This window comes from Aquila chrysaetos, chromosome 11 (assembly GCF_900496995.4).
Source record: "Aquila chrysaetos chrysaetos chromosome 11, bAquChr1.4, whole genome shotgun sequence".
Classification (NCBI taxonomy): Eukaryota; Metazoa; Chordata; class Aves; order Accipitriformes; family Accipitridae; genus Aquila; species Aquila chrysaetos.
In genome coordinates, this window is record NC_044014.1 from 39,726,530 (window position 1) to 39,743,537 (window position 17,008).

Consider the following 17,008-nt stretch of genomic DNA (forward strand, 5'->3'; position numbering starts at 1 on the left):
GTGGCTGAAGAGGAGAAGCAGGCAAGCAGCTATGCTTCAAGCACCCCCCTTTGCACTGCTCTGGCCTCACGAACTGAGACCTGGAGGCCAGCTCACAGGCTTCACCACTTTCGTAATTCTCCCCAAATCACGTTCACAGCAGCTCCTGGGAGCCCCAGAAGCCTTCCTCCACGGAGCTAAGAGGAGGTCTTTAATCTCTCATCTTAAAAGGACTGGCTACCACGTTCTTCTGTCCATCAAGATCCCTGAAGATATGTTTTTTCCTTGCATTAAGAGCCAAATCTAGTCTATACATAGGAGCAAAGAAAACAAATCTCATTTTTTCCTTGTTTTTCTGGCAGCTGTGAGATTGCAGGCAAACAGATGACAAACCCTGGAGTCGCCACTCCATTTCAAAGTGTGCACGTGGTCGTAGTTACACCCCTAGTTCTCACTCAAATAATGGGGAAGTTTTAACTGTTTACAAGAATTGTTTTTAACTCCATTTTGATAGCTGCCCTGGTGGCCTAATTATGATCCTGGTTACTCCTCTGAAGTAAACGAATAGCATGTCTGCCACAGATGGTATTTCTGTCAGTGAAGGCACAGATATGTAATTCCCAGTATTCTTCCACCTCAATGAAACAAGGAAACAAAAGGAGGGAGATAATTTGAAAAAACATTATCATGACTTCAGATGATATTGTTAAATTTTATCACAATCTGCAAAACATCCTTAAAAAAAAAAAGTCGTTTGACACCACTGCAAGCCCTTGGAAACAATTAACATTAATCCGAGGAGGGGATAGAAATCTGTGTTTTGTTCTTATCCTGCTTATTACAAATCAAGTACCTGTCCCATACGAAGCCAGACATTCACAGAAACCAGCTCAATCGTAAAAGCCAGAGTCAAGGATTGGTTTCTGTGATAACCTAATTTGAATGCTGGTTTCACTTACAATATCAAGGAAATAAAATCACCACAGGGTCTGCAGGGATCTATAAAACTCTGGCGTGTCCTTGTCTATCAGCCAGATATTTTTTTCCTTCTGCATGCAGTATATTATGTGGGCACGATAACAAAAGTTGGGAAAGATTAAACCAGTAAACTTATCAGACACGGACACCTCAAAATTGATGTTGCTGATCATCCCACTCCAAGTTCCCTGCAAACTGCCAACCTGGAATCACGAGTGGTGGTAAAAGAGCTCATAAACTACCACTTGCAAGCACAGATTAAAGGCAATGGCCACTTCAAACAGATAAAAGTGGAAAAAATTCCCAAGCAATCCATTAATTGCATTGATGCAGGAGTAACCAGTTGTGTAGGACAGGGAACAATTGCTAGGAAGCAGCTCCGCTGACTAGGACCAGCAGGTTACAGGAGGTGGGGGGGAAGAGCTGTTGTGAAAAGGCAAACCTTGCATCAAGGTGTATAAGCAAGAGGACAGCCAGTGCTGAGCTGAGAAGCTATGTCCAACTGCAGATACCACACTTCAGGCATGCGCAGCAATGAGAATCCAAAGGAGGGTGATAAGAACAATCAGACGTCTGACACAAACTAAAAGGGAAGGCGAAAAGAAGCAGGAAGACATGATAATGGTCTTCAGAGGTGTAAAAGGCTGCTTCAAAGGTGGAAGGAGTAAGTGTTCCCTATAAAAGTGACAGGAGAAGAGCAGGACTGTTACAAAAGCTGTGTAGCAGGGAAGAGAGCAGAGCACTGGACTCCATCAGATGGAGAGGTGGCAGAATCTTCCTGCCAGGACAAGTTTAAAATGGTTAGAGAATGTATGTCAGAAATGGCACAGGCAGCGTTGGATCTGCCTTGGGACTGGAGGCTGGATGAGGTGATCTCTCGAAGTCCCTTCCTCCCAGCCCTTTTGCTCAATGAAATTTGCAATTTGTGACAAACCCTATATAAACTTTCAAATTCATATTATGCTACTGATTAACCTTTATAAAGTGTCCTTTTCAGTTCGTGATAACTGACATTCAAATTAATGAATAAACGTAGGCTGGGAATTAGGTTTCTAGCCATCAGAGGAGCGAACTTCTGGAACAGCCTTCTCTTATGAGTAATATGAGCAACAATAACTCATTTTAAGGTGGAACTTAATAAATGTATGCACTAGGCTACGATCCAATTCCTGCAAGACCGGCAGGACAGTTTCATCACCCAAGAGTTCAGTCCTGCACTGAAATCCCTACAGAGATTCAGCAGAGATTTCATGCTGAAAGAGTACACTACAACCAACCATGTATCACAATCATATGGAGCTAACCTCTCGTATATTTGCTCCTATAGTACCAAATCAATGAAAAAAAAGGCAAGCATCATGAGATTACATCTACAGAAAATACAGTGGTTGCACTTGATCTCTGTGATAGAAAATCAAAACGTGTTTGCATAACTAAGCATACCGCTTTGGTGCATGCTGTTGCATTATATAAATTTCTGTTTAATTAATCACTTCTGGCTCATTCTTCTGTTGCCTCACTGAACTTTCCACCCCTGTCTACCCCTTTATTTCTCCCTTCTCTCTCACAGCAAGTCTCAGCCATTTTTTCCCCTGCTGCCAAGGCAACCTTTGGAATCCCAAAATATTTTTCCAAATACACTGCAGGTAACAGATCAGGTATGTTTGCAGGATTTTGTGAGAGCCTAAATACAAAAGAGGTTTCAAAACTGTGCTAACACTCTCTCTCTCTCTCTCTCTCTTTTCTTTGCAACTTATGTAGATGTCATGGTTTAACTCCAGCCAGAAACTAAGCACCACGCAGCCACTCACTCGCTTCCCTCCCACCCAGTGGGATGGGGGAGAAAATCGGGGGGAAAAAACCAAAAATAAAACTCATGGGTTGAGATAAGAACAGTTTAACAGGACAGAAAGGAAGAAAATAATAATGATAACAACAACAATAATAAAATTACAATAATAATAATAATAAAAGAATTGGAATATACAAAACAAGTGATGCACAATGCAATTGCTCACCACTTGCTGACTGATGCCCAGTTAGTTCCCGAGCAGCAATCCACCCCCAGGTCAAGTGCCCCCAGTTTATATACTGGGCATGACGTCACATGCTATGGAATACCCCTTTGGCCAGTTTGGGTCAGCTGTCCTGGCTGTGTCCCCTCCCAGCTTTTTGCGCCCCTCCAGCTTTCCTGCTGGCTGGGCATGAGAAGCTGAAAAATCTTTAACTTGGTCTAAACACTACTCAGCAACAACTGAAAACATCAGTGTGTTATGGACATTACTAAATCCAAAACATAACACTATACCAGCTACTAGGAAGAAAATTAACTCTATCCCAGCCGAAACCAGGACAGTGGACCAGGGTATACTGGGGAGCGACATATACAACAGTATGTTCTTATCTTGTCTTGGATCCTATGGGAGGCAAATTTTGGCAGAAAGCTATGGCATAGTCATATCTACTAGAATACAACTCCTGTGGACCTGGACAAAGAAATGTGGTATGCTGGGGTTGCCAACGATCTATGCTAGGCAGCTTGGAGGGTGGATGCTAAGGGAATGGTTCACAGGCTCAGGTGACCGACAGTCCTTGGGATCTCACAGCTCTCTTGCACAGAAGAGCTACGCCTGGTCTGCAGCGAAGCCCCAGGAGTTCAGGCCCTGCCAGCTCATTCCTACCACAGGCCCCTGCCTGGTTTACCTTGGAGGATGCACATCAGCTCAGCCCTGACACAGTTACGTGAGGCACTCACCTGAACTGCTCCAAAGCTGCCAACAGCTGAAGAGCTACAAGTTGAGTACTGCTGTCCTAATTGCTCTCTTCGGGTGATACAGCTAAGCGTTCAGGGCTTATCAGTTGAAAAGCACTGGAGTCTACCCACATTAGTTCCCTCACTGCCAGCTGATTCATCATCTCTACGTTTGCCCTTATAAACTACAGTCTCCAATAAAAAATACAGCCATGCCATTTATGTGAAGTCCATCCTCGCTGATTTGGAACAACTGCATCTATATCTGGCTACGACAACATCATGAGGCTTGGGCAATTTAAAGCAATTTTTTCCAATCCCTTAATTGGTCACGGCACACTCCTACTCTGCCATGACTCCAACATCCCTGTGTTGCTATGGGGGATTTAGTAGCTACCAGATCTCCAGGAGCTCTCTACAGCATGATGAAAATGGGGCAGACTTTTGCAAGCTGGGCCTTCCTCTATGAATTAAATCTTCTTCAGAGCCCAAACCAAGCAGCAATATTTTCCTTCTGCGTGCCGGAAAAAGAGCTCTACCTTCTTGCCACTCTCAGGTGGGTCCTTCCACTACAGACACCACCACCCCGTTTTCTTCCACCATGGTTATCTGCAGAGGGTGCTGACTGCTGCACAAGGACAATGGAACAACAGACCGCCCTGGGCCATTCCTCTCACCATTGTGCAATCCCCATCCCACACCACATCCTAACGGATCAAGGTTTACCAAAGCAACCTTAAAACCACTTTCCAGTCCTTCTTACACAGATGCTCAGAAGAACAAAATCTCATCATCATCTTTAGGTGGTAAGGACACATATAATTTTTAGAAAAGTAAGAACAGGCTGCAGACACGGAAACACATTGCAACCTCCAAGCCAGCCTGAATTTCAAAAGCTGTCCAGGAGACAATTTCAGAGATTAACATGTCAAGATCTGGCAAGAAAGCACGGGTGCACATCAGAAAGTTCAGTGCGGTACAAAATGCCTAAGCTACATCAAATCTAAATTTTTCTCTAAGAAAAATCACAGAAAACAGCAAAAGAACAGAAAGCTTCGTGTGCACAACATAGCATCAAAACTGTTGCAGCCCTGGTGGAGAAAAGTAAATTCTGGCTGTTCCTCTTCACATCCCAGATCACACAAAAGACAGAGGCAAGCTAAGATAACAGCTACACCAAATACGAAACGCACACTAGCAACTAGTTATCACTAAATATTTGAGCAATAATTAGGTAAGTTCCTGGTCAGATTAAAATAGCTGGCATTACAGCTTACCCTTCTGGACTTTACAGGTGGCTACAACGTCATCTGGCAGACTAAAATTTAGCACAGTGCACCAAGTGCCCTCCCTCAGACAACTAGAGATTCAGAAGCAGACATTACACTGGGAGCTACACCAGAAGCTGACACAGGCTAAAATGCTCAGGCACTGCTGGATGCTGACCTCAGTGTCCTGGCTCACAGAACTAACACCAGAGTCTTTGCAAGGCTTTGTATGGGAACCGTTTCTGCCAAATTTATTCACCACAGGTGCACTGGACACCATTTACAGATGGTTCACATGTACTTGGCGTCTAGGAGTCTTGAATTCCAAATATTGAGAAAACTTGAAGTCAGCAGGCAAAGACTGAAACCAAGGACATGCAGGACTATTAACATGCCTGCACTTTCCTCATCTCCAGCTTAAGATCTATTTGAACAGTTAGGAATCAACAAGCAATCCGGAGACATTACGTCTAGGGGTCAACTTAGACTGTGCACTCATATACAAATGCCACTTTGTGAAAATAACTCAGAAGACCTAAAGCTTTTTACCTGAATAAATCAGCAAGGCACAACCGATGCGCAAACATGGCTTTATTCAGTGGGCAAGCAGTAAGCCTCCTGAACTCAACCTACTCCAAACTGACAGACACAGAGCGTGTTCCTACTGAAAGAAGCTTCACGGGCACACTGAAGCCAGAAAAACCCGGGGTGTCCTTGCAGAGGCAACTTCTCCTCACAAACTGGTGAGGCTGACCCCCCCGCGGCACAACACCGCTCGCAGGCTGAGGGGACGACCCTCGGGATTGACTCAGACCGAGTCTTCTTTTGATCTTGCCGAGAGCCGCCGAGCTCGCGGGGGCCAACCCGGTCACCGCCAGGCTCCCGGAGACACCTCAGGGCCAGGCGGCCCGTACCGGCAGACCGACCCCGGCCGCTCTGCGCCGCGCTGCCGGCTGAGGAGCGCAGCCGTTACCGGCCGTTGGCAGCCCCGCCCCGCGCACGCCACGCCGTTGCCTGGACACATCCGCCCCGCCCACTCCCCCTCAGAGCACCGGCGCGCCCGACCCCACCTCCCCGAGGGGCGGCCCCAGAGGAGCCCGGGCTAGGAGGAAGCGCGCCGATTGGCCGGGAGCCGCTGAGCGACGGGACAGGGGCTGGGGAGGGAGGGGGGGCGCGGCGGCGCCGCGTGCGCGCTCCGTTGTCGGCCGCGCAGGCGCCCTGAGGCGCGGCGCAGGGGAGATGGGGGGGGGGGGGAGTGGCCGTTGGCTTTCCCGCGCAAACGCTCCCCCCCCCCTCCGCCATCCCTTCAGCGAGCTCCCTCCCGCCGTCACGGAGGCTTCGCCCGCTGCCTGCGGAGGGGTGGCGGTGGCGGCCGTCGCGAAACGCGTCCCCGGAAAACGGGAAAAGCTCCCGCGGTTTCGCCTGGCTGCGGGGCGCAAGGGCGGGGGGGGGAAGGGAGGCAGCCAGCGACAGCCGGAGGCGCGCGGGGGCCCGCGCGCAGGCCCCAGGGAGGCCTCGCGCCCCCCCCCCCCCGCGCCCCCCAGGGCCGGCCTCGCTCGCTCGCTCGCGCGCGCGCCCGCCGCCGCCTCGCGCCCCAACCGTCGCCCGCGGCGGTTCCTCACCACAGCCACCCCCCCCTAACCCCCCCCCCCCCCGGCTCCCTTCCCCTCACGGCGGCCGGCCGCTGCCCCCGCCCCGGCCATGGCCGGTCCTTCCCGGGAGACTGCGGAGAAAGGCAGCAGCAGCAGCAGCGGCGGGAGGAGGAGGAGGAGGAGGTGGGTCGGGGGGAGCCGGGAGCGGGGAAAGGGAAGGAGAGGAGCGGGCCTCGCCGCGGCCCCGGAGCCCCCGCGCCGCCGCTCCCCTCACCTGCCGGCGCCCGCCGCCGCCTCCTTCTTCTCTTCCCTTCCTCTTTTTTTTTTTTTTCTTTTTTCTCCCCCTCTTTTCCTCCTCTCCTTGCCCCCCCCCCCCTCCTCCCCCCCTTCCCTTTTTGGCTCCCCCACCCCCCGCCCGCACCCTTGCTCCGCCTCAGCCGCCGGCTCTCTTCCCGTATTGTATGTTTCAATGGCGATGGCGGCGGCTCCTCTTGAGGGGGGTGGAAGGGGTTTCCTCCTGCTCCGCATACCGCCTCTAGGAGGAGTCACTGCAGCCCGGGCCTGCAACAACCCCCCTATCGCTGCCGCCCTCCCAGACATCGCGCCGCTCCTCCTTGCCCGGGCCCCAGGGCTGCTGCTGCTGCCGCCTTCCCGCAGGCACCCCCTCCCCGCCTCTTCCATGGCTCCCCACCCCACGCACGCTCAGGAGAGAAAGGGCTCCCCTGACCCCAGTCCCCAGGAGCTGCTGGGCTTGCATTAGTCGGGGAGCATAAAGGAAGAAAGCCAGGCTTCCCGTCCTTTTCCCCGGTCACAGGATGAAGGAGTTTGGAGCCGTAGAGGTTTCAAAGGAGTCCCAGCTTGGGCTAACGCTCGAGGATAGGTTTTGAGGCGTCCTCCGCCCACCCTGCCCGGTTTTTGTTAGGAACGGAGCCGCCCATCCCTATATCCCTTAGGCAAGGTGACCTGCACGTCTTGGTACGGTGCATCTACTCCAAACGTTCCAGTATCCCCAAACTGGCTTAAAACAGCCGTAACAAAGAGTACTGGCAGCTCTTTGTGTCTTGTTGCGTTGGAGCATTTAAGGCGTTCATGAGCTTTTCAACTCAGCCACGAGGGCTGCAAACTTAACTTGCTTTCTAAATGAAAGCTGAGTGTTTTCTTTCCCCCACAGTTGCATGGGTTCACGAGCTTGAGCTCCAAGATGTGCAATAAGTGATTGTATTACAAGTCTTGCAGTATGTCTGTTGGCAGCGCCAAATACGAGATCACAGACTGATGCAAACAGAAGAGTGCAGGGCTACACCTCTTAAATGGATCTCGGGGAGATTTTTACACAAAATTGGGTTTATATCATCATTCCTGTACAAACATCTTGCATTGTTGCACTGATTTTGCCTGAAAGATATTTGGGGGCTATCGTAATGCAGTAGGAGATACAGTATTAACCCAGACCACTCCAACTCGCGTGCAACGTTACTTCAGGAGGGTGGCTGGGAACAACAGAACAAAGTGATAGACACATCCATGCTTTCAGCATTCCCTTTGTCACTGTAAAAAATCATAAAGATTCACCAGCTTCCCAGAGTTTGTTTTTGGCTCTGCCAAAGTAAACTTTGGTGCCTGCATGGAATTGCATTTGGTAGGAAAAAAAGCGATGAGATATTCCTTCAGGTTATACTAACTGTGGACCACATCATCTCCCGAAGAAAGAGGGCGTGAGTTGAGAATCTAGGGTTTTCTCAGCTGCTCGGTGACCCTGGGTAAAGCATTTCACTAAACACGGCTGTATTTTGACTGTTACTAAAATGGAAATAAAGATACCTTTTCTCTTTTTAAGCAAGCCATTCAATGAGTAAGAGAGCTAATGCATTTCTGTGGATTAATGCTTTAGAGTCTATTCTGTTTTCTGCTTCTTTTTGAAAACAAGGTCAAAGTGCTTTGAAACCATAGGAGAAAAACTCAGGTGTATGAGTTTGAATTATTTTACATGTAAGGGGAAGTCTTACTTTGGATCTTCCCTGTTGAGACGTTGAACTTGGCAAAGGAAAAGGGTAGCTGTAGAATTGTAAGTGTATTGAACCATATTGGGAGGGTAGGAGGAGTATGAAGATTTTCAAGTACTAAGCATAAAAATGAAAGACAACGTAAAACCCATGTGAAAAAAGAGAAGAGCATTTAAGTTTTTCTATTTCCAGGTACAAATAATTGCATCCAATAATCCTAGCAATCATGCATGTGGCACATAGCTTTGTAATTAAAAATAATTTGAGATGACACAAAATAAGCATCACAAATTTTTGAAAACATTCCCAGTTTGTTACAGATTAACATCAAATAGTTGCTGTGTGATAACAACACAAATGTGTAGGAGGTCTCTAAAGGAAAAAAAATTATGTCTTCTACGGAGACAAACTTTGAACATTAGGACAACTCATTCTGTTTACAAAAACATTTTTTTGTTTATAAACAACATTCTCCTTACGTTCAGGCATATTTTCAGCTTTAATTTTGTGTTTTTCACATCCACCACATAGGTATGTGCCATCTGGATGGATCAGGTGAAATAAACTGGTGTAAGGGTGGGGGTCCTCTGCACATTTGCCTTTCATTGTATAATGGGGTCATCAAATGTCGCAGTCTTAGAAGAGACTTACCACGTTCAGCGAGTGCGGGGCTGTGGCCTCCTAATACAGCTTTTGTGTTCCCTGAAATAAGAATCTAATTCCCTCAATTTCTTCTTTATCACGCACACCAGCTTGCTACCAGTTTTCACATCATCAGTAAGAACAGTACACCCCAGGAGTAGTTGTGCCCCTGAGCAAGTCACTGCGCTACTGGCAGTAGAGCAGGTGTAAGAGTAGGGCTCTCCTATTTTGCAGCTGGTTTCTGCTATTGCTTACATTGTTTCTGTGGGGATTGCTGTCTGGGAAGAGTTCCTGTGTTGGGGGAAGCAGCACCAGCACAGAGAGAAGCTGGATGCTTGGCTACCCTTGCAATGGCTAAGGAATGGCCACCAACTCACAAACCATAACGCAGGCCTCCTGCTGTAGGAGACTGAAGCAAGCAGGAGTGCTGCAGAAGTGTGAGAAAGGAGGAGGTAAAAGCCCTGCATAGCGTACCACTGTTTTTAATTTTTTTTTTTTTTTGTCAGTCACAGATGTCTGAATTTTAATGCCATTTTTCCTGCCTTTGTGGTTTTTCATTGTCCCACTATAAAGTTAAATTTCACCTCTGCATTTCTTTCTCCGGTGGATACAGCTTATCCTTATACCTAAATGTAAACAGCATTATATGTATATTTTATGTTGCTTCAAATATTTCTGGAAGATTCCGAGTTCCTTTGTGACACAAGAATAAAAAATTTTTTAGTAGAACAGATCAGAGCAAGGCAGCATTTGAAAGAGAGTTACCACACGTGAATTGCTCTGCAGTAACTGCACTTTTGGAACAGCCTGCTTTTTGACAACAAGTAAGATACACCGGTTTTTCCTCTCCATCTCTGAGTTCAGTGTTGAACACTAAGGCTGCAATGAAAAAGTGATAAAGCAGTAGGTCACCTAAACCACGCGGTGAGGAATTGGCAGGGTGGATATCTTCACAAATTCTGTAATGCAGAAGATGACTGAAAGTCCAAGATTTTTCATCACAATAGCTGTGTGTTCTGGCCATTTAGATCTAGTTGTTCAGGGAAGAGTTTTTACTAACTAGCATTCTTTGAGACAAAAATTTGCAATGCTGGATTGAGAGAGAGCTTTCCCCAATCAGCAGGAGCAGAGTCTGCCCTCACTAGGTTGTGCAAAGACCATCTGCCAGTTGACTTCCAAGTGCAAATACAATCTGTTACTTTGTCAAAATAAACAACATATCTATTGATGGAGCATTTATAGACTGCTGACTCCCTAACTCCCCAGCTATTGGAAAAACAGCCTGTTTATGGCACTCTCACTTTTGGACAGAAGCTGTTACATCTCAAACATTGTAATGAATATTTCATAGCTTCAGAACCAAGAGATACAGCTTTACTCTTGCTTACGCTGGCAGGCATCCAGGGTCGTCCTGGCAGTACAGTAATGTCAAGTACTCTGAAAGCTCTATTTTATGGGCATAGATAATCCAGGAATTTTATCAAATCAGTGTAAGCGTTGTCATGTCATTAGGATAACCTAATACGATCAAAGTTGATGTGTGTATATATTATGGCAGTAGATAACAGATGTAATAACTGAGTTCTGCAAATAATCTATATTTCTGTAACGACTTTTTCCCCCTCTTTCAGGCTTTTTTTTTAACCCCTCCTTGAGCCATTTTTTAACCCCTCCTCCACCCTCCGTACAACTTATAGGGTTATTATGCTAGTAGGTTGTGTACAATGAGCTTTTCTTCTTAAAGAAGCCAGAAAAGCTAAACCCTAACTTTTCTGAGAACCCTCTTGTAGTAGTATTTTTCTAAATTAGATCATCCCGCATATTCCAGAATTAAATGTTTTTGCGTGTGTCAGATTCTGTCATGGCATTTAAGGTAGACTGATGGTTAGGATGTCTTCAAGAGTCACAGATTAGCAAACGCATAAGCAAGAAGGAGAGAGTTCTTTCCTGCCCAAACACCAAATGATTCTAAAAGTTAAATGCTGATTATTAGCTTAAAAAAAAAATAATAAGAAAAAGAGTGTTTTCATCCTTGTTATTTAAAAAGGAGTGTTTTAATCCTTGTTACTTATCCTTAAACACATCAATGATCTCTGCAGACTGCAGAGATCATTGTCTTGACTCTATTCCTTAGTCATGTAAGTAACAATACTAATTTAATACAAGTATTTGAATAGTCATCTTTATTCACAATAATTGTGATTTTTTTTTTTTTTTCAAAAGGAGATTTACAAATATCTCTTTCAGAATTATGGAAAAAAGAATAAAGGAACAAAAACCAGAAAATAACATTGTGTTCAGCTCAGGAATAACCTGTAGGATTCCTCTCCACAGCTCAGAAACAATAGCCAGAAATGGATAAGGTATAGGGAAAATTGTTGTGGTGATCACACATATGGAATGGCTTCTCTGAAGAATTAAACAGGTTAGGACTTCTAGCTGAGAAAACTGAGAGGTGATATGAGAAAGGACACAGCTGATTCTTTTGGCTTGCTGCTCTATGCCTCCAAAGGAATGCAGTTTTGATATTAACCAGTAAAAAAAAGAAAAAAAAGAAAAAAAAGGCTATTTCAGGTTTGAGGAAAGCTGGATGCATAAAGCAATAAATTTGTGAGTGATGATTTTGGCCACAGATTAATATGATAACCAAGCACTGCCAATCTAAGAGGCAGAAAAGCCTCCATCTCCGTAACGCACGTGAATTTCTTGAAGCAAACTATTTGCAACAAAATGTTTGTGCTTTTACTATAGCAGAGTTTTTTAGTGCAGAAAGTGACACATCCCAGCAGGTGTCTGGGTACTTCCAATGCAATTATGTTTTGACATTTGTAGAACTACATTTCTTTGTTGGAGAAGCAAAGATGTAGCACCATGTCATTGCACCATTTGATCATCAAGTCACTCACCTACAGATCACTCCAGATCTGTACTGCAGGATACTGTCTTAGCAAACTGGCATCTCATGTTCTCACAATTTTGCAAAGGGATTTTTTGTAGTTATTTCTGATCAGTTTTTCCTGTGCTAGTAAATGTGTTTGTCGCTTTGCTCTTTGGAATAGTTTGGAGCTGTAATACACATTTCCTTTCTCCTCTGGTGACATTTACAAGCACGTTGTCTTCCTGGATGGGACTGTTAAGCTCCAAGTTCTTTTCAGAGAAACTTCACAGGACAGGACAGCACTGCTCGTTTGTCTGCTTTTATAATTGTTCCTCAGTTTGATTTAAGAGTCAATTTGAATCATTAAAATAATGGACTATTTTTTTCCTGCTAACTACAGAGCCCTTGGGGGCAAAAAAAGAATAAATCTCAAACTGTGACCTATAAATAAATGGAGATGCATTGAAATAAGCCTACCTTTGGGTCTTATGTTTGTCCGAGGCAGCACTCGGCAAACCTCCAAAACATTTATTTATTGCAGAAGTGCAAAATTTTACTACTCTCCCAAGGTATAATGATATACATCTAGGAGCCATCATTTTTATAAAGCAAAAGTGACCTTAAAGCCTTAAGGAATGATAGAAATCATATGTTTCAAATGCATTCTCCAAGTTGGAGCATCCAAACACGTTCATTTTTCTACATAACTTAATGCATCAGTCACTCTTAAACATCCAGATCCCTGAGGATTTTTCCTTGTGATCCAAAGGCTCATTATATCTCTACCCAGAGGAGGTCAGGAACGAGGCACACACTTTTGCTGTCTGGCAACTCAAGAGCTAAAGGTCTTTCAGCAAATGACTTTCATTTCAAGGAATCACCACTGTGTCGGTGCACATGTGCCCTTTGGGCTAACACAGAAACAAACCCAGGTCTACAGGAGAGGAGGAGTAAACAGCAGTCTCTAAGCAGAGCGGGGAGGGAGAGATGGATGGTCCTGGAGCTGCCTGTTTCTCCCCCTTGGCTGCAAAAGGAGCCAAGGGAAACTTGCTCCAATGTAGATGTCTGATTTTCAGATATCTAAAGTGACATGAGAGGAATATATCACTGTGGGGTATAGTGCAATCATTGGAATAGCTGTTGTGGCATTCGAAGCCAAAGGCACCTTCCACCTCATTACCCTGCCTTGCCAAAACTAAGACAACAGGACAGATTCTGCTATTCCCAAACCATTTGCCAAAGGCTTAGTCGTCTGATTTGTTGGGTTCCCTCACCCCACATTAGCAGGGATTCTTAGAAACTGAGCAAGCATTTTATTTTAGATAGGGTCCCTTAGCAAATAGCTCCTGACTCATGGATTTGGAGATGGATGTACGCCACCTTATTGATTCAATTTTGAGGAAAGGAATACAATACACAAAGCTGATAATCATGATCATTTCAGCATGGGCATAACTAGAGAGTCAGTCTCTGCTTTCCTCTGGTCTTGGCTCTGTCCCCTCTCTTTGCACTCGCTCTCTCAGTTCCACCATTCGTGTGGCTTTGTGTTTTATGGTTGATTAATTCATGTCTTAAGAGCGAGCTCTAATAAGGCTGTTCATGCAATGGGAGGGTTCGGGCTGTCTTTCTCCCACGCAGGTTCCCCAGTGTCGAGTAACATAGCTCAGCTGATGTTGCTGCCTTTCCCTTAGCACAGGCACTAAGACAGACTCTGTCCTCTATCCAGCTGTCTGTTTCCACAGAGCTGGTGATAACAGTATTTTTTAGACTTCTGTCCCTCTGCCAAACCGGCTGAAATTTGCCACCCATGTTCCATAGTTACCGGGGCTGACCGGCAAACAGCAGCAGATGGCGTGGTTGCCTTAGGATAGTAACCTAAAAACCAGCCCCAAAGAGAAAGGCAATGTGTAAGTGAATTTATGGTTTATTATTTGCATGAGCTATCATTTACAAAAAGACAGAAACTATGTGTGAGTAAACAGGTGTTTTTATAAAAGGGAGAAGAAAGTATGTACATCATATGTAACAAACGCAGATTGTACTGGAATATGTATGGCACGCAAATTAAAATAGAAACCTCACTAAAACGTTGACACAAAGGAGTAAAGCTTCAACACAAGGCACAGGGAATTCATCAGACTCCTCTTGGAAAACGATGGGATGACACTTTAAACGGGGTGTCATGTTTACCATTGCAACAACCATCCAGCCCAAGACATTGTTCATTACCTCCTGCCTGGTTTTTTAGCCCTCCTTTGGTTTTCCAAAAGTCCATTTCCCAAGCTAATTTCCTCCTGGAATCTCTCATCTTTATTCTCATAATGATGTAGTGAATAGGCTAAGGTATTTAAAATAGCAATATGCAGCTCTTGCATCGCAGTTTTCATCATAATATAAAACAGCACCTCCAAATAAGATAAGCACTATTTTCTTTATCTGATAAATGGATACTTGATGATTAAACATATAAAATTTCCATCTTTTACAAGAAGGTGGAAATGCTTTAAAGACACTATAATTAAGCAGCAGCTTACTTTTACAAAACAAATTTATTTACTACTGAGCAGTGATTTAGCAAGTTCTTTAAGTTTCAAGGACAGGTGTGGTTTCATTGAAATCACTGGATTAGTTAATGGACACAGGAAATGGGTAACTGAGGCACAGTTTTTGTTCTGACACAAAAATTCATAAGCTATTTTTCATTCATATGGATGGAAATTATTTAACTGAATCCCTTTCCTCATACATGTTATGTGTTTAATCCTTGAGTGTCTTTTCAATTTTTATCACACTGAGAAAAGATTTGCTTAAAAACTTAATAGTGGAAAAATATTTATAAAGAAAAACAAAATAATTACAATATTTCAATTCTGTTATGATCAGTAACTCCTTATGGCACAGCTATCTCTGCTTTTCTAAAATATTGCTAGAAATTGTCGACATGGAAATCAGAATTTCCAGGATTAAAAGACAAAGCAAATCAATGTTATCATATTACCAAGGAAAAAGTGGAAAAGAAAAAACAAATGCTCATTTTGGCTGAAAAAGCTCCTACTGAGTTTGAAAAGGTTGTGGGAAAAAACAGTTCTTTGTTCTCTTCATTCTAGCAATTATTTAGTGTGGAATTTTCTTGAAAACCAAAAAATTCCAAGTAGCTAAACTACGTCAGAAGGAGTTGAAATGATGCCTTAAAATCAGCACAATAAGAGTAATAATTACTGGTAACACAAACGTATATTACAGCACTTACATTAATGAATGCCAAATAACATTGGATATTTAATATACAGGCTGAAAAGTTCAATATAAAAAAAAGTGTAAAAAGCATATTCAGATTTAAATGTCTCAGTCAATCAGTGTTATAAGGGAAACAATGCCCTGCCAAGACCTACTCATAACTCATCATTTTACTACAGTTATATTAAATACTGTACATTCTATGCCACCAAAGGAAAAAAAAAAACCAACAAAAAAACCCAAAAAAACACCAAAACAAAATGTAAAATCTCTCTTGCAAAATTCAAGGAAACCAGATATGTAACAACAACATATTGCTTCAGAAATCATTCTCCTGCAGGGATTAGGTCATTAATGTTTGACTGATGAGCAGATCTTTGACAGAAAGTGTCCTGGTATCAAAAAATTTGGTGTCCGAATTATATAAAGATGAGAAACAGGGGCAGTGCCAATGATGCAAGCATTCCAGGTGTGGGGAAAGTACATCAGGGAGGTGGTTTTCTGTTGCTCTGAGGACTCTGAATGCTGAGGGGGCATCTACTTGACGCCTCACAGTTTTCTTGTTAGAGCTAACTTGCCTGGATGGGGGACACTCTCCTGCCTGCCTCGCAAGCCAGGGCACAGAGAGCAGTACCTCCTCCGCAGGACACGGCGTGGTGCCGGGTGGATGTGTGCTCTAGAGCGGGTTGCAGGCTGTAGCCTGGCAGGTTGCATTGGCACTGCGTTCCAGATCAAAGGTGTACCTTTAAAGCAAATCTCCTGGTTGTGCCCACGTGCCATGCTTTGGCTCACGGCACGGAAAAAGTCTCTGGATATACAAACTGGATGCCCACTAGATGAGACTGAACCAGGTGGTGAGCTCCAGCAGCACACCTCATGTGTCTGAACCACTAATGGCAGTGGTTAGTGATTCACTAACCACTAGGCCAGACTACAGCAGTCAAAAATTAACCCTCCTGTAACAAGACAGTTTCCTTGGCAGGACCTGTTCTGTTCCTCAGACCTACTCTTCTCATACTGCACTGATTGGTAACAGACATATGGCCTGTAACTGAGGCGCTGCGAGTTGTATCACAGAAGAGCCCGTGACATCTGCAGGTTTTCCCCCAAAACCAGAAGCTCCCTCCCATTACTGTGCTGTTCAACACCTGGAGTCAATTTTGCATAATTAAAAACTATAAGAATGTTGTGGAGTCAGGCCATTCCACGCTGCATCAAAGGGATGCTCTTGGTCCTCCTTTTATTGCGGGGGAACACAGGATGCGCAACATGACAACGACAATGCTCTGCCCCAATTTACTCTATCTTTAAATTTAAAACGGTGAGGGACAAGAAGGAATAATAGAGTAATCCTCTTTGGTTAGAGAAGTGGAAACAATGATGGAGGGTAAGCGCGTGCCACCGCTGAGAAGCAGCCCAGACGAGGCCCGGGTGCCTCTGCCTTTGGTGCAGCCGCAGACCGTCGGTCCACGTGCACTTCCGAGATAGCGTGCTTCCTTTGGAAGACTCCCCAAAAGGGTGAAACTGCTTGGTCTGTGGCACTGCTGGTGGTTTGCAACAGCAGGGTAAAAGCAAATCTTTGCAGGAGGGTAGAAGGGAAGATTTACTGAAGCAATATTTTGACACACTACTGTGAGAAAACAATGGAATTATCACAAAATGGAATTTCACACTCCCAG

At 44.8% G+C, this 17,008-nt stretch overlaps 1 protein-coding gene across 2 annotated transcripts in view; it reads right to left on the reverse strand.

Moving 5' to 3' along the window:
* Positions 1 to 7,181, reverse strand: part of LOC115347894 (core histone macro-H2A.2) — a 28,908-nt gene extending 21,727 nt beyond the window's left edge. The window contains exon 1 of one of the 2 annotated variants that reach the window (XM_030029584.2): positions 6,991 to 7,181. The gene's annotated coding sequence lies outside the window, so the exon portion shown is untranslated. Of the gene's footprint in view, positions 1 to 6,843; positions 6,937 to 6,990 lie in introns of those variants that run through there. The other variant, XM_030029583.2, reaches the window with a different exon arrangement.
* Positions 7,182 to 17,008: the final 9,827 nt, after the last annotated feature.